This window comes from Orcinus orca, chromosome 13 (genome assembly GCF_937001465.1).
Source record: "Orcinus orca chromosome 13, mOrcOrc1.1, whole genome shotgun sequence".
Taxonomy (NCBI): Eukaryota; Metazoa; Chordata; class Mammalia; order Artiodactyla; family Delphinidae; genus Orcinus; species Orcinus orca.
Window position 1 is genome coordinate 8,144,404 of NC_064571.1, and position 21,696 is coordinate 8,166,099.

Genomic DNA, 21,696 nt, shown 5'->3' on the forward strand with positions numbered 1-21,696 from the left:
AGTTCCACTGCGATGCAGGATTGGGGGCCAAGGGGGCACGAATGCAGGGACTGACCTTCACTAGATGAACAAGGAAGGAGAAGGTAACACTCAGGCCCGACTTCCCCAAATCACCTGCAAGCCGGGGGTAAAACCCAAACGCGCCTTCCTCCTCCCCCAGGTGGGCCTGTCGACCAGCAGGGTGTTTCCTCAAGGCCAATCCACTCACCCACCACTCCTCTTCCAAACCAGAGCAGTCACAACGCGTGGAAGATTCTGGGGCACCTTGAGGCTGCTTGGCACACGCTCCACCAATGACTCCATTCTACCGGCCATCTGATCAGCACCCAATTAGGCAATGCGATCATACTGTTTAACGTGTGTTTACGCAGAACACAGTCGAAGCAATGACTAAGAAATGTGAAAATACTTACCGTTCCACTGCACACAATCACAAGTTTCTATGTGCTTTAGAGAAAAAAAAAGTGTCAGTAGAAGACAGCTGGGTCAGTGGCCACCTGACTAAATATCTATGAGCCCAGGCCACTCTCACTTCCCTCTTCCCACTTCTGCCCACATCCTTCTCCTCTGACCTTTGCCGGCAGTCCCCTACCTCTCAAAACCTCCTTCTTCTGCAGCATTTCCCTTTAGAGGTGCCCTGGGAAGGACTGAGAGATGGGATGCACTCTAGCCTTTTGAATACACTTTTTAGAACAGGGGCACAGTAGGAAAAAGGGTAATCGAGACTGCAAAGTCGAGAGGGGAAACGCCGGACCTCCTGCGAGACGGTACCTTCCCTGGACCGGCACTGGTCCAGAGCTGCAGTGCCCAGACCTCTCCTGCTTGTATCAATACTATTTAATCCACACAGCACCCGCCCCCATCCCCGTGAGCCAGGCACCTTCCGCATTTTACACATGAGAAAGCTGACTCAGGTTCTTGTCCAGCACTTTCTCTTCCCACAATCCAACTTGCCCCCCTCAAAAAACAGACACTGACACCCCGAAGCCATTATTGCGTATGCTTTGTGACACAAACCAGACTAACCCCGGCGTGAAACAATGCATATCACCCCGTCCCAACGGCAGCCAGGGCGACGTGGGAGCTGTCCTGTCACTGCTCACAGGCAACAGTGGGGCCAGCCTCCAAACAAGCCAGACGCAGACACCTGTCCACATCTGTCTCCACCTCTATCCCCTTTCCCCGCCCTCCCTCTGTAGGTCACCATATGCTGATCCGCCCTGTTAGAAGGATGGGTCAGGCGTCCAGAGTCACATTTTAAACCTCTGAAAAGTCGACACACTCCCTGCCACGGCCTCCCCAGTCTCAGAGTGGCCAGGCTGAGGACCCCCAACATCTTCAGGAGGATCTGATCCAGGTGGTCAAACACCACAAACAGTAAACCAGAGTGAGACCAGGAAGTTCAGACCCCTCCCTGCTGTCCTTGGGGCTCCAGCTCCACTCCCCCGGCCCACACCGCTAAAAGGCCCTTCTCGTTTCCCATCCGTGGCTCTCCACCTGGAGTAAGCCACGCACCCCCCCCGAGGCCCCCTCCCCGGCAAAAGACCCCGTGTCCGTCCGTACACGTCCAGCGGAGCCCCCTCCTCCCCGTGCTCAACCCTCGGATTTAATACTTTTTGAAAACAACCCACAGGAAGAAAAAATCACACCGTGACAATACCCACACACACACGTGCAAGTCACTACCTGTGGGATCAAAAAATGCTTACCCTCCCTGTAGGAAATATACTTGGATATTTTCTATTTTATTTCAAAAACATTTTTAATGCCGGTTACAATCTCAAATTGATGTCACAAACCACTGCCGTCTGAAGACACTATCCTGGACCCTCCCCAGGCCCCCTCCCCCTGGGCTGCCCTTCCTTCCTGGGCCGTCAGCACCGATGCAGAGGCGCTCAGCGTGAGGCTCCCATACATCACTTTTGTGTATTAGGATGAACCTTGAAAGCCGTGCAAAGTCAAGAAAATCTAGAAATACCTCGGCTCTCTAGTTCCAGGAAAGGTCTGGAACAGTGGGCGAGTCTGATCCCACGAATCACACCATGGAGGCGGCTGTTTTACCCCACCCGAGCGTGAAGGTGAGGCTGTGCCTCCGAAAGGGGACGATAAAGCAGGTCGCACCCCACTGCCATTATAAATAGTCCCTGAGGCTGCCGCCCCTCCAGGCCCGTTCCTTCCGCGTTCCCCAAGCCCCTCCTAACGGCACTGCTCCCTGTTTCTTCCTAATTGAGTGAGAAGTAGCAGCAGGTGCAAACCCCACACACCTGAACACGCTTAGGAAAGTGAGCCAGCAGGGCCCGCGCACCCCATCCCCACTGGGCCAGAGAGAGAAGCTGGGGCCGGCGCTCCCAACGCGGCCCCCTTCAGTGCCGAGTCCTGCAGGGAGGGCATGGGCCCCGCTCAGAGGGGCTGGAGAGACTGCGGGCACGGGAGCTGGGACACTCAGCTGGGCCCATACACTGCGGCAGGGGGCCAAGGAGGGCAAAGCCGCCCACAGGCTCCTTAAACGCTCTGCACGCCCCTCGGCTGACACTGTGGGCTGACCTCCCAACTTTTCCCTCCCGTCCGCCTATTCTGGGAACTGTCCTCTCTGGATTCCGGAAGCACCAGCTCCATATCCAGCTGAGGAGTGGGGGGGTGGTCTTGATTAGACTAAGGGAGCAATTCTCAAACTGGACCCTGCATCAGAATCACCTGGAAGGCTTGTTTCGCAACAGATCGCTGGGCCCCAACCCAGAGTTTCTGAGTCAGTCGGTTGGTTGGGGCCTGAGACTGCGTTTCGGACAAGTCTCAGGTGGTGCTGATGCGGCGGGTCTGGGGGCCACATTCGGAGGAGCGCTCCTAAGTCAGCCGGCCCACAGCCTCCTGTTCTGGGTCCGGGGAGGCCACATGATGCTCACTGCTCCCACAGACCGGAGGGAGGACAGGCAGACCCTGTGGCTGGGGACTGGCTGGCGTGTCTCCTTCACGCAGTCTCGCTGACGCTAAGGACCATCTCATAACCGCGGGGACGCTGACCCTGGGATGAAGCATCTAGGTCCTCGATGAAACTTCAAAACTGCTGCTAGAGTAGGACTCCAGGTCTGTGAGACAGTAAACGTCCTCATTGCTCACTTGGCAGCCAAAAGCACCCCAGCTGACCCACCCCATAATCCATAACCCCAGGGAGACTCCTGAACTGGGCATCCTCATTTCCTAACAGGACCTGTTCTCTCAGAAACACGCACCTGCCTAAATGCATTTCTTTTGCTCTCCCAGAATGTGCACACCAAGGTCATCCGTCTTGAAAGCTCTAATTCATGGGTTAGAGAATGCACCACTTGAAATGCAAGCAACACAGGACAGGGAAGGAAAGGAGTTCCACATCCTGGAGTGAGTGAGTTTTTTCAGGCAGCTACTGTAACAGCCGCTGATGCCAGACATTCAAGGGCACTGGTGGAGGTATGGGGCAGGGGGCAGGGGGCAGGGGGCAGGGAGCAGGGAGGGAGGCCGGGGGTTTCAGGAGACCTCAGAGTCCTGCCTGCAAGCATAAGAGAAGGGGCGCTGCAGGGGCTCGAGGTCAGGAGAAAGAATAGGTGTCTGAGGGACAGGCTCTGAGGAAGGGAGCTGAGGGGAGCTGGTCGCTTGGCCCCTCCAGTGGTCCCCTCCCCTCCTCCTGGAGGCCAGAGGACACCTGTCTGTTCTCCTGACCCCGTTCCAGAAAATGGACACCTCCTCTTTATCCCCAGAGCATGCCCCTCCCCACCAGATACTGCCTGCCTCTGAGACCCTCCCAGGTGACCCCCACTGAGCAGACCGCACACGGAAAGGCCTACAGTGTCTCAGCTGTCCCAGGTCAGCAGCTGTGGGCAGAGAGGAAGGGCCAACTGGGCTAGCTGGCAGGCCCATGACAGGGCACAAACAAGGTCTGCAGAGAGAGGATACAAGCACACAGCACCCAGGGGCCCTGGGTTCCCATTTCCCGGCCGGGTCATGACAAAAGGGATGGTTAAGAGATTAAACCCAACCAGAAGAGGCTGCGCTAGTTCCACGCGGCCTCCCACACGTGCTTTCCATATAGACTCATCCTAAGGTACATCCCCTGGGTTTTCAGCAGGCATCAGGCGCCACTGCACACACCTGACGTGTATTAACTCATTCGAGCCCCCAGCAAAGCCTCTGGGTTTGCTGCTGCCATCAGCCCAGTTTTGCGGGTGAGAAAAACAGGCACAGAAAGATGAAGCCACTCGCCCAAAGTCACACAGCCAGTTGGAGACCTACAGGAAGTTTGACTGCAGAGTCCACAATAGCTCCAGGAATAAAACAGATGGTTTTGAGAGATGTGTATGTTCACCAAGCAGGACTGAGTAAAAAAGCCCTTTACTGAGACAGAAATTGTTGATACTGAGGACTCCAGGTAACTGATTTTCACATCCACGCTGACACATAAAGCATTCATTTCAAAATCCTGTGAAGGAAGCTACGTAATTTCGTGGAGACGGCACTAGATCCAGACAGACCCGGGTCTGAATCCCGGTTCAACCACTTACAATCACTCCCAGGTGGTGCCTTAATCATGCCTCGCCTCAGCCACCCCCTCAACACCACTGGCCTTCTCCCGGGACCTTGCTGAGAACGCATATGGACGCTTGGCCCAGGGCCTGGAACGTAGGGGTGCTCAGATATGTTAGTTTCCTTCTCCTTTAGGATGAAAAATGCATCACCCTTAAAGGAGACATCAAAGGCTGCTGAGAATAAAGTCTGAAGTTATAGTACCTTCCACAACCCAGCAAGATAACCTCATAAGAAAAAATGGTCAAAAGGTATGAACAGGCTATTCACAGAAGCTAAAATATGAACTGGCAAGAAAAGGTTTTCAATATTTTTGGTAATTTGGGAAATGTAATTTAAAAAGTAGTGTCTTCTTTATCCATTAGATTGGCAAAAATTAACAAGATTTATACTCTTCAGTTCAGTGTTGGCCAAATTAAAGGGAAAAAGGCAATTCCACACACTGACGAATGCACAGAGTGATAAAGCTTCTTGGAAGGGGTGAGGGGGCAATGTGGCAAAGCTATCCATTTAATATTACTCTTTAACCCAGAAATTCTACTTCGAGGGATCTAGGAGACTGAAATATTTGTGTTGACAATGATGTGGTTCACAGATTCCCCACCATTTTTAGAGCAGAATATTGGAAACAACCTAAAAGTCCATCAATAAAGGACAGTTAAGGAAATAACAGTACACCCACACTCTGGAATACAGACCAAACTTTTCATGTCAGTGCGTATAGATCCCCAGGACATAGCATTAAATTTAAAAAGTAAAGCAGAGAAAATTTTGTATGACGTGTCTCCACTTATGTTTACAATGAGAACACCTGTCCACTGAAAAGGCCTGGAAGCAGCAAGGAGCACACCTAGCTCCCAGATCTGGGTTTTCCAGTATCATTCTCCACTAAAATGAACTTGGACTCTTTGGAGAAATGGCTGATTCCAGGGCTGGAAAGTACAAGCTGAGTCTTGGAGGTTTTGTGCCAGAAAGTAAAGAAGTCCTCAAAGATGATGAGAACACATCAAAAGGACAGGAGGGCCAGCTGGAAGGGGCTTCTGCAGGCCAAGTCTGGGACAATTTAAGCAGAAAAGTGGGTAATGAGCATAACAAACTATAATCTATTGTATAAAGCAGGAATTCATTCATGAGTGCAGAGACATGGTTAAACCAAAGAGTAAATGAGGGAGAAAGTAAAGTTCTTCCTTTTAGTACAATTCCAACTGATAAGCGTAGAAAGAAACATGGAATTAGAAAATCACCATCTGTCAACTATCGTAACTGATCTGGGTAAGCATCATCAATGGATTCTTAAACTAGTGGGTGAAAGTATGAGGAGTAACAGTATATTTACAGTCTCAAGTGATCTTACTATGAGATACATATTAACAACAAAGGGAAAAACGGTAACTTTCTGTGAGGGAATCTGACAGACAGGATCTTAATGAAGTGATGACAGGACCAGTGAATGGGACTAATCAACAGCATATGCCTCCCACCGTGAGACACACTAAGACGGCTGCAGCACCGCCCCGTGCCACACCTGCCAAAAGTGCATAATATGAATCTAGGCAGGAGGAAACCACGGGCAAACCCAAGGGGAGGGACATTATCCAAAACACAGGCAGTTGTCTTCAAAGATGTCAATGTCAAAGTCATGAAATACAAAGACAGATTCAGGAACTGTTCCAGATTAAAGGAGACTAAAGAGACAGGATGGTTTAAGGCACCACAGAATCTTGGATTTCCTTTTGCTCTAAAGTGGCCTACTGGCGAGATCTGAAAAAGACCTGTAGATTAAATAATAGCGTTGCATCAACATTTAATTTCCTGATTTCTAATAATCATGCTGTTGTTTTGTAAGAGAATGTCCTTGTTTTTATGAAATACACAATAAAGTATTTAGCAGTAAAGGTGTATCAAGTCTGCAACTTAACATTAAACATTTCAGAGAAAAGTAATCACACACACACACAAATATGAGAGAGGATAAACCAAATGTCAACATTCGGAGAATCTGGGTAAAGGATATCTTGGAACCCTTTGGATTATTCTTTCAACTTTTCAGTGAATCTGAAATACTATATTTTTTTTAAAAATTTTTAAGAGAGCAAGGTATGCATATGCATAGAAAAATACAGGTCAATTCCTGGGGATTAAGTTCACAATGGTATTTTCCTTAAAAGCACAGAGAGACAAAATGAAGCAGGCCTACCCTGGTGTTACTACTGGTCTCCCTAGAATATGCTGTCCTCACAGAGCTTCTGTTCCAGGACACTGGAAAAAGCTGTTTTGAAGGATCTCTCAAGACTAGCTCGTTAACCAAGTTCCACAGAAGCAGCAACAACATAATCAAGGCTTCTTCACTGCAAATTTGTGCTATTTTTCCCTCAGTGAAAGCCACAGCATCCTGACACTGTGCGTAGCTGATGATGCTACAGGACCCTTCCTGGAATACATAATCTCTAAAGAAGTTTTTCATAAGAAACCAGGATAAAACAGTCTTGGTCCAAAGTCTCCCCCTCTACTGTGTCTTACTGGATTCTTGAAATGTTAAGCCATGGGATGGGGATCAGTTTGTCCCACACACCCTTTTGCTTCCATTCCTCTGGTGCCCTTGCAGATTTGCTGGCTGAGGAGAATGCTCCCAGGCAGGCAGCTGGCTAACGGGACTTGAACGGTCAATAGTTCTCTCATACACAACCTGTCTCTCTAGAGCTTTACAGCTTACAACCTCTTATGTATATTATTTGATTTCATCCTTCCCTTAAACTGATTTTTTTTTTTTACTTACTAATGGCATTAAGTCTAACAGCAATACAACAAAATATACAGTTTCCAAAAACAATGAGTTATAATGTCTACCCTTGACTTTGCGTCTAGCTGGGAGGCAGGACTTGCACCTGAGCAGACAAACACTCTGAGACAGCATAAGCCTAATGAAAAATAGTTGGATAAGTAAACCGGCTAGTGGAATTAGTACAACTAATTCTACCACTGAGCTCAGTAGAAATACAGCCCTCCTTTCTCTTTGTATTTTTCCAGCATTTATTCCTTTAAGCCCTGTCTTCAGGGCAAACCCTCCTTGTAAATGTAACTCTGGCTTGTTGTTACAGAGGCTTGTTTGCAAGACACCACAGGGAACCAGGCCTTGTGGGCTCCAGTTCGCACGCAACGCCGCCCCCCACCCCCCACCCCCGGACAGCATCGCGGTCTCCTGACACCAGCCCTCCAACACAACAACCACACTGACCTTCCCACACAGGCACCATCATCTCAACTTTCTTCAAAGAAACCAGTGAACTGACTCTTCCAGAAGTAAACATTTCAGCAAAGGACCCCCCAAACAAAGGCCCTAGCCTAAATCCAAAGACAAAATTCCTGTTAAAGAAAACCTGTTTTCAATCAAAGAAAAATTAGGCTTAATTCTAGGACAATCTATAGTTAGCCTATGCGCACTTACCAATGCCAACAGCATCTAGATTCCAAAACAAACTCAGCAAAGTAGGTTCTGTTCTCACCTTCCAGAGATGAGAAAATTGAGAACCAGAGTTAGCAACTGGCAGATTCAAGATTCACATCCAAGTCAGCCTGTTCGCTCTCCAACCCCACTGCCCACAGTCCGCCCCATCCACTGTGAACAGAGATGAATCAGGCAGAATCTCACTGCAACATTCAAACTGCCACCCCGCCTCCTACTCCCTCGGTTTAGATGCCCCTTTAAGGGGCAGGTGGCAAATCAAATTCGACTCTTCGGCAGCCTCTCAACACAAAACCCATTAAGTGGCAAAGCAAAAACACAAGAAGATGGGCTTTACAACCGCCTATACTTTTTTCTTATCCAGAGGAATATTGTTTTATGATCTGGCATTAGGGATGAAGTCGGGGCAGGAGGAATACATGATTATGTAATGTCACAGGGCAGGCAACAAGGGGAGGGAAAGCCGAGCCCATCACCGCTCCCTTCGCCCACAAACACGTAAATTAACCGTTGACGTTTTGAGTGTTTCAATCTCCTGTGGCCTACACATTCATGATTGGCTTTTCAGGAGACAGTCACAAACCCCTGCAGATTTCCCAGGCCTCAATTCATTGACTAGCAAAGCCATAAAGAAAGAAAATATCAAAAGCAAAGATGCCAGAACTGTTGTCGGGGACGGTGGGCCGGCAGAAAAGGGAAGAGTTTGGGAGGATGGGGGCCTACACCGAGGTGTATGTTTATTTTTACCCGGTTCTGTTTACACCCGAAACACCCCGAGGCCTCAGCGTCTGGAGTCACTAGATCCAGCCCTGGAGACGCACCAAGCAGGCGCCGCGACCTGGCCTCGGGGGCGCCACGTCCCGCATCCCGGCTCCCCGCCGCCCGCTACCCTCAGCCCGAGGCGGCCCGGGGCGTCATCCTGCTAGGGCTCGCCGGGGTCTGATCATTCTCCGAAGACGCCACCACCAGGGAACCGCTAGCTGTACGATTTCCATGACAACCGCCGGCGCCTTCCGCGTCCGGCGCGCCGGGTATCGGGATGCGCGCCGCGCCCCGCCGCTCCCCGCTCCGCCTGAGGAGCATCCAGGTCCCCGGTGGCTCCCGGCCGCCGCGTCGTCCCCGGCCCGGCCCGGCCAGGCCCACCTACCTGGCGCGTCCCGGCCCGCGGCGCCCGCGCCCTGCCGTCCCGCCGTCCTCGGTCCCGCCGGGCCGCGCGCCCGAGCCCCGCAGCAGCAACGCCGCCGCTGGGTCGCAAAGTCGTGAGCTGCAGCCGGGCTCCAGGTGCTCGTCCTCTTGTCCGGGTCCGCGGCGCCCACCCCAGCCGCGAACCTGCCGCCAGCGCTGCAGCGCCAAACCCGCCGCCCAGGCTGCTGCTGCTGCTACTGCCGCCGCTGCTGCTGCCGCCGCCGCTCAGGAGGCCACGCCGGCCCCGCCCCGGCCCCGCCCCCTCGCCGCGCATGCGCGCTCCACGAGCCCCGGTCGGGGCCGACCCCACCCGGTCGGGGCCGACCCCACCCGGCCGGTCCTCCTCCGCGGCTGCTCACGCAGACTTCTCTCGGCTTCCTGCAAGACCAGCTCTCAGCTGTGATCGAATCGCCTGCAAGGAGTTCTTGAACTTCTGCACTTTAATTGGACGATGGCATTTTCGCCCTCACAAATACTGAGGCTTGGAGGCCCCGACGCATCCCTGAGGAAGAAGACTCCTGAAGAGTCGCGACCCGGGAACCGCTCCGGCCGTTTGCCCTCCGGTGAGCGCGCTCCCCGGGTGCGGACTACGCAGTCCCCTGGCGAAGTTTAGGAAACTGAACATTCAGCCCAGAAACAAGCAAAAATTAAAATCATACTTTGAAGAAACAGATAAGCAAGAAGACAGAGACTGCTAACATCCTTCCAGATTGTCCTGGCATACTGTATAAATATACATTTACAGACTCTCACCAAATATCAGCTCCTTACACCTCTCTCCCAAAGTTCTATTTTTCCATGGCGGGGGCGCGGGGGGATGTGAAATAGAAGAGTCAGAAGTTTTGGAAGAAAAATCACTTTAATATAACTTTAAACCTTAATATTTCTGCTTGAGCAAGGGTAATACTGGACTGAATATAAACATTAATCTTCATCTTTAAATTTTGTCAGAAAAAAAATTCTTAAAAATTCTTGAATGAAAACTAATTTAATTCAATAAACCAGAACCCTTCTCAGCTGGCCCTCACATCCCTCAGGTATAAAAACAAACATTTATAAATTACTTTAAAAAGAAAAGATTAACCTGTAAGAAATGAAAATTAAACAAAAATTCTCTAATATTTAGAATAAGAGCTGAGCTTCCCCATGTCACAAAAACCAAACGCAGACAACAGTCTGGAATAAAAATAAGTAAATATGAAACTTTTTAAAGTTTAATTTATTTTCTGACTTTTTTATTTCTCTTCTGAAAACTAATTTACTAACAAAAAGCTTTCTATTATTTCTTCAGATAAATGGATAGAAATATTGACAGAAATTTAACCCTAGTGTAAAATTAAATCCAAAATATCAAACAAACTTGTGGAAATGCAAAAATAATTTTATACCTTATTTTCTAAAATTAGGGTGACCAATATACCTGGTTTAGCTGGGACAACCCCAGTTTACATCTTTTACCCAGCAAAATTATTAATAGGTCCCCTTTCATTCTCAAAAGTGTTCTCAAAAGTGTTCAGACAATACATTTTATGGCCATGATAACTTTAATCAAGCCAAGAGAGTTTTTCAATCACTGGCTTTAAAAAAAAGTAACAAATTTAAATTCACAAACATTTAAAAATAGACATCAAAGTTCAACCATTCATTTAGCATAGTAACAAACTGAATGAGAATCAGGCTTCCAATAACATTTGTCACTTGACTGTTGTGTAATTCAGGTTAATCTTATAAAGATCAATTACAATTTCAGTGCAGCAAGGAACGGGGCCCCAATTTCACTGTAGAATGAACATTATCAAGAGAAAAAGGAGCCAGGTTTGTTGGTAAATATGGTACTATGCATTCCCTAAGCATCACAACATGATAGAAGAAAGTATCCTAGAAGTGTGCTTGTGGGAAAATATCCCCATCCTTCAGAAACTCTCAGCATGTGATACCCAAACAACAGCATTGATATCCTCTCAGAACTTGCTAGAAATGCAAGTTCCCAGGCTCCATGCCAGACCTGCTGAATCAGAAACTCTGAAAGTGGGGCCAAGCAATCTGTGTTTTAACAAGCCCTCCAGGGATTCTGATAAACATGTGGACCTAGATTGTCTATATACAATAAGTAAGCTGACTTAGATCATCTATATATGATAATTAAGAGCTAAGCAGTGCTGTTTTGGGGACTAGAAACAACCTACATGAGAATTTCTTTGGGAGCCATTAAACATAATATATTTACATGTGTTTTCACTGGAGAATATATGTAGCCTGGAAAACTAACAGCCCTGCTGCCATAGTAGCTGTGAAAACCAGTGGCCTCGCAAAAAAGGAGGCGCAAAAAAGCATTTGGAGTGCCTCATAACACCCTATCCCCAAGGAGTTTTCACTATGTGACTGGCCTGGCAGCTTAATGGAGAAGCTCCATTCTCAGGGCTTGTCTTTAATTGACCTGACTCAGTGCTTCTTTGGTGCAGTTGGCCCTATCCACAGAGCACCTGGTGAAAGCAATCGGCAGCAATTATTTCACAGGGCAACTGCCTAAGGGGGTGATACCAGGTGGAGCTAGCAAGAGACTCACCAATTAACTTAAAAGGAAAGAATGGGGGAATTTTGGAAAGACCCGACATATTTCTTGGAATCCAAAAGGACACACATGTGTACAACTATGCACATGTCCAGGAAAGACTTAAGAAGGCCATAATTTCTCACTTCTGGCTGACCTTGAGGCTTTGAGCAAGCAAGAAATGAAGGCTCAGGCAGAGTTGTAAATTGCCTGCCCGAACACTGAAGACATGCCTCAACATACACACACAGCCCCTTCATAAAGACATATTGAGGGCTTCCCTGGTGGCGCAGTGGTTAAGAATCTGCCTGCTAATGCAGGGGACATGGGTTCGAGCCCTGGTCCGGGAAGATCCCACATGCCACAGAGCAACTAAGCCTGTGTGCCACAACTACTGAGCCCGTGTGCCTAGAGCCAGTGCTCCACAACAAGAGAAGCCACCGCAACGAGAAGTCCATGCACCGCAACGAAGAGTAGCCCCCGCTCACCGCAACTAGAGAAAGCCCATGTGCAGCAACAAAGACCCAACGCAGCCAAAAGTAAATAAATAAATTTTTTTTAAAAAAGAAGACGTATTGGTCCCAGCATTTGAGACTATCTTTGTATAACAGTTAGCCAATTTACACAAAGAATATCAATAAAAAGATAGGAATTAAGCTAACCAAGCAAGGACTTCAGTGGCTACAAATGACATAGAATACAGGCTTTATAGAATTATCCCAAGAGAGACACGAAACAAACAAAAGGCCCTCTTCTCTTTCCCTGGGGTAGAGGGAAATTTGATTTCCAGAATTGCCACATTATGTAATTTAAAATGTCCAGTTTCAAACAAAAAGTTTAAGCATAAAGAAACAGGAAAGGACAGAGGCTTAAAAGTAGTCAATAGAATGTCCGTGAGAAAACACAAATGTTATACTTACTAGACAAAGACTTTAAATCAGTTATCATAAACATATTCAAAGAACCAAAGGAAACCACGTATCAAAAGCTAAAGGAGGGCTTCCCTGGTGGCACAGTGGTTGAGAATCTGCCTGCCAATGCAGGGGACACGGGTTCGAGCCCTGGTCTGGGAAGATCCCACATGCTGCGGAGCAACTGGGCCCGTGAGCCACAATTACTGAGCCTGCGCGTCTGGAGCCTGTGCTCCGCAGAGAACAAGAGAGGCAGCGATAGTGAGAGGCCCGCGCACCGCGATGAAGAGTGGCCCCCGCTTGCCACAACTAGAGAAAGCCCTTGCACAGAAGCAAAGACCCAACACAGCCATAAATAAATAAATGAAAAAGCTAAAGGAAAGTATGAGAGCAACAAAAAGAGAATATCAAAAAGAGATAGGAATTATAAAAAAAGAACCAAACATAAATCCTATATTTAAAAGGTATAATAACTGAAATGAAAAATCTGTTAGAGGGGTATAACAGCAGGATTGGGCTGGCAGAAGAAAGAATTACATTTGAAAATAGGTCAATTAATATAACCTAGTCTGAGGAACATAAAGAAAAAAGAATAAAGAAACATGAACAGAGGCTCAGAGATCTATGGGACACCATCTACTATATCAACATACACATGATGGAAGTCCCAGATGGAGAGGAGAGAGAAAGGTACAGAAAGAATTTTTTTTTTACATCTTTATTGGAGTATAACTGCTTTACAATGGTGTCAGAAAGAATATTTGAAGAAATAATGGCTAAAAATTTCCCAGTATGATGAAAAACACTAATTTACACATCCAAGAAGTTCAATAAACTCCAACTAGCATAAACTCAAGTAGATTCACCCTAGACACAGCATCATCAAACTATCAAAAGCCAAAGATGGAAAAAAAAAAAAAAAAGCCAAAGATGGAAGGAATCTTGAAAGCACCAAGAGAGAAGCAACTCATAAAGTACAAGGGATCCTCAACAAAATTAACAGCTGTTTTCTCATCAGAAATCATGGTAAGCGACTTCCCTGGTGGCACTGTGGTTAAGAATCTGCCTGCCAATGCAGGGGACACAGGTTCGAGCCCTGGTCCAGGAAGATCCCACATGCTGCAGAGCAACTAAGCCCATGTACCACAACTACTGAGCCCAAGCTCTGAAGCCTGCAAGCCACAACTACTGAAGCCTGTGTGCCTACAGCCCGTGCTCCGCAACAAGAGAAGCCACTGCAATGAGAAGCCTGCGCATTGCAATGAGAAGCCTGCGCACCACAATGAAGAGCAGCCCCTGCTCACCGCAACTAGAGAAAGCCTGAACACAGCAATGAAGACCCAATGCAGCCAAAAATAAATAAATAGATAAATTTATTTTTTAAAAAAAAGAAATCATGGAGGTCAGAAGAAAGTAAAATAACATAATCATAGTGCTGAAAGGAAAAGGCTGTAAACCTAGAGTTCTATATGCAGCAAAACTCTCTTTCAAAAATGAAGGAGAAATAAGATATTCTCAAATAAACAAAAACTGAGAGAATTCACTGCTAGCAGACCCATCCTATAAGAAATAATAAAGGCAATCCTTCAGGCTGAAATGAAAGGACACTAAAGAATAACTCAAATTCACACAAATAAATAAAAACTAAAGGTAAATACAAAGGTAAAAATCAGTTTGAAATGCTTTTCTTCTCTCTGATTTAAAAGATATCTGCATAAAACAATCAATATAAATCTGTGTTGATGGGCTCATAATATAAAAAGGATACAATGTGTATAATAATAATAGCACAAAGGAGTGGGGAGAAAACAGCTTAATTGGGGTGAAGTTTGTATATACCACTGAAATGAAGTTGGTATTAATACAAACTAGGTTGATTTAAGTTAATTAAGATGATAATTTAATTCCCAGGGCAAACACTAACTGCAGATATACACAGATATAGATATAAATATAAACATTAAAAGAAAGAAGGGAATTAAAATATCAGTAGTATACTAAAACATACATATTTACCACAAAAGAAGCAGTAATAGAGGAAGAGAGGAACAAAAAGGACATAAAATATGTGGAAAACAAAGAGCAAAATGGCAGATATAAGTCCTACCTTATCACAAGTTATATTAAATATAAATAAATGAAATGCTCCAATTAAAAGGCAGAGATTGGCAGATGGATTTTTTTTTTAAAAAAAGAAGAACACGACTGAACTATGTGCTGTCTACAGAAACAAACTTAAAATTTAAAGGTCAAATAGGTCAATGGTAAAATGATGGACAAAAGTATACCATAGAAACAGTAAACAACAGAGGGCTACTGTGGTTATACTAATATCAGACAAAACAAACTTTGAAACAAAAAAACTATTACTACAAACAAAGAGGGACATTTTCTAAGAGGGTCAGTTAATCAGGAAGATACAATAAAGACGATGTATCCAAAAAAGAGACCCAAATTACAGGAGACAACACAGACAGAGTTTAAGTAAGAGGTGGACAGTGTAATAGTAATAGTTAAAGATGTCAATACTCTACGTTAAATAATGCATAAAACAATGAGGCAGAAGATCAAGGAAATAGAAGACTTGAACAACACTATAAACCAACTAGACTTAACATATATCCATAGAATACTCCACCCAACAATATCAGAACATACATACATACTGCTCAGTTATTTATAAAACGTTTTCCAGGATAGACTGGTAGGCCATTAAAAAGTCTCAATAAATTAAAAAGGATTGAAATCATATAAAGTATGTTCTCTGACCCCAGTGTTATTAAAATAGAAATCAACAACAAAAGGAAATTACAAGTAGGTAGAAATTAAACAACACAGCCCTCAATAACCAGGGGGTCAAAAAGAACTCAAAAGGGAAGTGAGAAAACATTTTCAGAAAAATTACAGTGAAAACTCAACATACCAAAACTTTCGGAATGAAGCTAAAGCAGTGCTAAGAGGAAAATTTATGGCTGGAAACACCTATATTAAAAAAAAAAAAAAAGACCTAAAATTAGTAACCTAACCTTTCTCCTTAAGAAATTAGAAAAGTAACAATCCTCCCCCCGCAAGAAAAGCAGAAGAAAGGAAATAATAATGATCAGAATTGAAACAAATGAAATACAGAATAGAAAAAATAGAAAGATCAATAAAACCAAAAGTCAGTTATTTGAAAACACTAACAATTTTGACAAACCTTTAACTAGATTGGCCAAGAAAAAAAGGAGAGAGAAGATTCAAATTACTAGAATTAGGAGTGAGAGAGGAGATATCACTACTGACCATGCATCAATAACAAGGATTATAAAGGAAAACTGAAAAACTTTATCTTAACAAGCTACAAAATCTAGATGAAATTGAGAAATTCTTAGAAAGAAGCAAATGAGACAAACTCAAAAGAAGTAGAAAATCTGTATAGACCTATAATAAGAAAACAATTTTTAATTCATAACTTTAAAGCATTCCATTAAAAAAATCCTCAGGCCCAGATGTCTTCACTAATGAATTTTAACAAATATTTTAAAAATTCTTTACAAACTCTTACGGAAATTAGAAGAGGAGGAAGCACTTCCAAACTTTTTCTATGAGGCCTGTATTACTCAAATACCATAAATAGACACAGACATTAGAATAAAGGAAAACTCCAAATCTATATTCCTTATGAATATACACAAAAATCCTCCCCCCAAAATACTAGCATACTGAATCTAGTAACATATGGAAAATGTTATACACCATGACCAAGAGAGATTTATCCCAGGAATATAAATTTAATTTAACATCTGAAAACCAATTAAGGGAATACATCATATTAATAAGTGGCAAAAAACACATGATTTGACAAAATTCAACACCCAAAACTCAACGAACTAGGAATAAAAGAGAACTTCCTCAAACTGACAAAGAACATTTTTGAAAACCCAGAGCTAACATTATATTTGATGAAAGATAGGATGTTTTACTTCTAAGATCAGGAATAAGACAAAGATGTCCCCTCTTCCCACTTACATGCAACATTGTATTGGAGGTTCCACTTGGGGCAAGTAGAAAAGGAGAAAAAAAAAAAGACATGCAGACTGAAGAGGAAGAGGTAAAACTCTCTCTATTTGCAGATAGTGTCATCCTGTATATAAAAAAGCCTAAGGAATCAATTTTTTTAAAAAACAGAATAAACCAGTTCAGCAAGGATGCAGGATATAAGATCAATATTTTTATAAACTAGCAATGAACAATCCAAACATGAAATTAATAAAACTCCACTTATTATAATCTCCATTTATAATAGCACCAAAATAATAAAATACTTAGGAATATATTTAACAAAGTTCAAGACTTGTGTACTGAAAATCCAAAACATTGTTCAAAGAAATTAAAGAAAGGCTAAATAAATAGAAATATACCCCACGTTCATGGATCAGAAGACTTAATATTTATAAGATGGCAATATTCCCCCCGAATGATCTTCAATTCAACATAATCCCTATCAAAATCCCAGCTAGCTTCTTTGCAGAAATTGACAAGCTGATCTAAAAATGTATATGGAAATGGAAAAAACTGAGATAGTCAAAACAATCTTGAAAAAGGAAAACAAAGTTGGAGGACTTATCCTGACTAATTTCAAAACTTACTAAAAAGCTACATAGTGAAGATACCATGGTACTGGCATAAGGATAGACATGAATTGGGAGTCCAGAAATAAACCCTTATGTTTGTGATTTATTGATGCCAAAACAATTTAGCTGGGGAAAGAATAACCTGTTAAACAAATGGTCCTGGGACAACTGGGTATGTACAGGCAAAAAATGACATTGGATTCTTACTTCACACTATAAACGAAAATTAACTCAAAGTGGATCACAGACTTAAAAGTAAAAACTAATACTGTAAAATTATCAGAAGGAAACATAAGAATACGTCTCTTTGGACTTGGACTAGGGAGTGATTCCGTAGATGTGACACCACAAGTACAAGCAACAACAACCGAAAATAGATAATTTGGGCTTTACCAAAATCAAAACCTTTTGTGCTTCAAAGGGTAACATCAAGAAAGTGAAGACAACCCACAGAATGGGAGAAAACATTTCAAAATCATATATATTTAGGGCTTCCCTGGTGGCGCAGTGGTTGAGAGTCCACCTGCCGATGCAGGGGACGCGGGTTCATGCCCCGGTTTGGGAGGATCCCACATGCTGTGGAGCGGCTGGGCCCGTGAGCCATGGCCGCTGAGCCTGTGCGTCTGTGCTCCGCAACGGGAGAGGCCACAACAGTGAGAGGCCCGGGTACCGCAAAGAAAAAAAAAATCATATATATTTAAGGAACTTTTATCCACAATACATAAAGGACATTTACAACTTAGCAATTAAAAGACAAATAACCCAAGTGAAAATGGGCAAAAGATCCAAACAGACATTTCTCCTGAGAAGATATATGAATGGCCAATAAGTATATGGAAAGATGCTCAACCTCATTAGTCATCAGGGAAATGCAAATCAAAACCACCCTGAGGTACCACTTCACAGCCTCTAAGATGACCAAGACTTAAAAAGTCAGATAATAACAAGGGTTGGCGAATATGTGGTAAATTGTAACACTCGTACATCGCTGGTAGTATTGTAAAATGGAGCAGCCACTTTAACAATTTTTGAGTTTTTTTTTTTTTTTTGGTCGCACCACATGGCTTGTGGGATCTTAGTTCCCAGATCAAACCTGGGCCCACAGCAGTGAAAGCGCTAACCACTGGACAGCAAGGGAATTCCCAAAACTGTTAAACATAAAGTTACCATATGACCCATCAATTCCACTCCTAGGTATGTAATGAAGAGAACTGAAAACATATCCATGAAAAAACTTTGACAGGATTGTTCATAGCAGCACTATTCGTAACAGCCAAAAAGCAGAAACAACCCAAAGTTCATCAAATGAATGAATGGATAAATAACATGTGGAATATTGTTTACAATAAAAAGGAATGAAGTATTGATACATGCTATGATGGATAAACCTTAAGAATATGCTAAATGAAATAATCCAGTTACAAAGGGCCACACATTCTATGATTCCATTTATATAGTATTTCCAGAATAGGCAAGTCCATAGAGACAAAGGTAAATATGTAGTTTCCAGGAACTGGGAGGAGGGGAGGATGGGGAGTGTTTGTTAATAGGTAAAGCGGTCTTTTAGGGATGATTAAAATATTCTGGATTTAGATAGTGGTGATGGCCGCACAGTTCTGTGCATATACAAAAACCCATTGACGCGTACACTCCAAAAGGGTAATTTTTATGGTATGTGAATTTGTATCTCAAAAAAAACTGTTATTTAAAAAAGCAAATAGGGTATTATTATGTTGGGGATCTTCAAAAGACTGTCCTGAAATTCAATAATTTGCTAGAAGGACCCACAGGACCCAGAGGTTGTTATACTCAAGGTTACAGTTTATTGCAGTGAAAGGATACAGAACAAAACCAGCAAAGGGAAAAGGCACATGGGACAAAGTCCCGAGGAAATCAGGCACACGTGGACTCTCTCAATGGCGTGGCGCAAGTTGCACTTAATTCCTCCAGCAACGACATGTGTGAAGTGTTGCCAACTTGGAAAGCTCACGTGAGCCTGAATGTCAAGGGTTTATATTGGAGGTCAGTCATGCAGGCATATAGCACCTGCATGACTAGCCTCAGTCACTGAAGTCTAGACCCCTAGACCGAAAGCAAGTATACAGTTTAAATCAAACTGTTGGTATAAAATTTCCCAGAGTAAAGTACATGCAATGAACCTCAGCAATATTCTGTAATGATGACCAGTGCTGGTATGGAATCCTCACCACCTTAAGTGGACATTTAAAGTAAGTGAGATACAGAATAGCATGATTTCTTTAACTTCAACGAACTGTGAAGGGATATAAAAGCTAAGGTACTTCATTATTCTTCAGTACTGAAAAGAAGTTGTTTGTTCTTCTACTGTAATTAGTAATCAGAATAAAAGTAATTACTATCATGTCAAACTTTTTCAAGCATTTCATATTTTTCACTCGTGCTTTCTGTAGTAAAAACCTATTGTTTCTGCTTGCTCTGAATCCCTTTTTCTTTTTGAGGAGAGGTCCATCTCTTGTCCAATGAGACTCTGATGGGTGCTATCAATTACAGTGCAATGAGGACAGGCATATGGCCCAGGCCTGGTTGATCAGGGGACGTCATCCATTTTTCCACAGGAACTGTTCTAATTGGAGGGCAGGTGTTCCGGAGAAGACAAGAGACCTTCTGTGGGACCTGATTAGTGGACCCTAGAAAAGGTTCTCTCTCTTCCTTTTGGATCACAGGCCTTAAGGATGTGTGCTTTTGGCAGACACTGGCCTCTTTCTCATTATGTAGAGAGGGCCAGACTGAAAACGAGGTCAAGAAGCAGAGAAAAACAGTCAAGGGATGGAGGCAAGGGAAGGAGCCCTGGCAGCATAATCCCAGGCTTTGGATCCAGTTATGCCTAATGAGTGATATTAATGTTTTGAGGTTGTTACTTCAGTGATTCAGTGCAAATGAAGCATTTCTTCTCCAAGGAATCAAACACAATTTATTTTAAAATCAGATAGAAAAAAATGAACAAAATGAGTGTTTTAACCTACACTTTCCAGATGGAAATTTTCTCACCAAGCTCTGCATTGTCAGTTACATCCGTCCCCCTGACAGCCATGATAATATTCTCAAAGGGTGTACAAATTGTGTCATTTGGTCAAAAATCAAGCTTGAAAATAACAGTATTTCCAATCTTTGCTTTTAGAACGATTCTCAAAACACAAATTACCTATTTTTCCTTTTGCTGGTGATGCTTTTGGTTTCATATCTGAAAGACCATTGCCTACTAAAAGGTCACAAAAATGTTTGCCTTTGTTTTTTTCTAAGAGTTTTATAGTTTTAATTCTTTCATTGAAGTATTTGACCCATTTTGAGTTCAATTTTTTTTTTCTAGTATGAAGTAGGGGTACAATTTCATTCTTTTTCTTTTCAATAGCCATTTGTCTTGGTACTATTTGTTTAACTGACAATTCTTTCTCCCATTGAATTGCCTTGGCATCCTTGCCCAAAATCAATTGACTTGTAAATGTGATGGCTTATTTCTGGATTCTCAGTTCCATTCCATTGATCTATATGTCTATCCTTATTCTAGTGCCACAATGCCTTGATTTGTAGTAAATCTTGAAATCAGGAAGTGTGGGTCCTGCAATTTTGTTCTTCTTTTTCAAGATTTCATTGGCTCTTCTGGGTCCGCTGTACTTCCAAATGAACTTTAGGATCCACTTATTCATTCCTTCAAAGAATCCAGCTGGAATTTCATTAGGGAATATGTTGAAACTATAGGTAAATTCAAGGAATATTACCCTCTTAAAATATGAAGTCTTTTGATCCATGAACATGGGATATCTTTCCATTTACTTAGGTCTTTTTAAATTTCTTTCAATAATGTTTTCTAGTTTTCAGAGTATGAGGTTTGCACTCTTTGGTTACATTTATTCTTATTTTACTCTTTTTATAATATCATAATAGTTTTCTTCATTTCTGGTTTGTTCATTCCTACTGTATGGAAATAGTAGATTTTTGTATATTCATCTTGTATTCTGCAACACTGCTGAACCCATTTGTTAGTTCTTATAGATTTTTATTAGATCCCTTCGTTTTCTATATATAAGATTACGTTATCTGTCTACAGAGACTTCTTCCTTTCTTTCCAATCTAAATGCCATTTATTTGTTATTTTGTTTGCTTGTTTACTGCCTAATTGTGCTTGCTAGAACCTCCATTATGATGATGAATAGAAATGGAGCACTTGAATATGTTACTCAACTGTCTCCATTATGTATTATGAGGAGGCAGCTGTTAATCTTATTGGGATTTCCTTGCATGTGACAAGTCACGTTCTCCTGCCGCTTTCAAGATTTTCCCTTTGTCTTCTATTTTTAGTATTTTTACTCTGATGTGTTTGTGTTTGGATCTCTTTGGATTTATTCTATTTGGAGTTGGTTAATCTTCTTGAATGTGTAGATCCTT

The 21,696-nt window shown here is 43.4% G+C and overlaps 1 protein-coding gene across 12 annotated transcripts in view; it reads right to left on the minus strand.

The window, feature by feature from the left end:
• Positions 1-9,429, minus strand: part of INPP4A (inositol polyphosphate-4-phosphatase type I A) — a 148,026-nt gene extending 138,597 nt beyond the window's left edge. For 5 of the 12 annotated variants that reach the window (XR_004475663.2, XR_004475662.2, XM_033401837.2 and 2 more), the window contains exon 1: positions 9,162-9,427. The gene's annotated coding sequence lies outside the window, so the exon portion shown is untranslated. Of the gene's footprint in view, positions 1-9,161 lie in introns of all 12 variants that reach the window. The other 7 variants (XM_004277768.4, XM_033401840.2, XM_033401838.2 and 4 more) reach the window with 4 other exon arrangements.
• Positions 9,430-21,696: the final 12,267 nt, after the last annotated feature.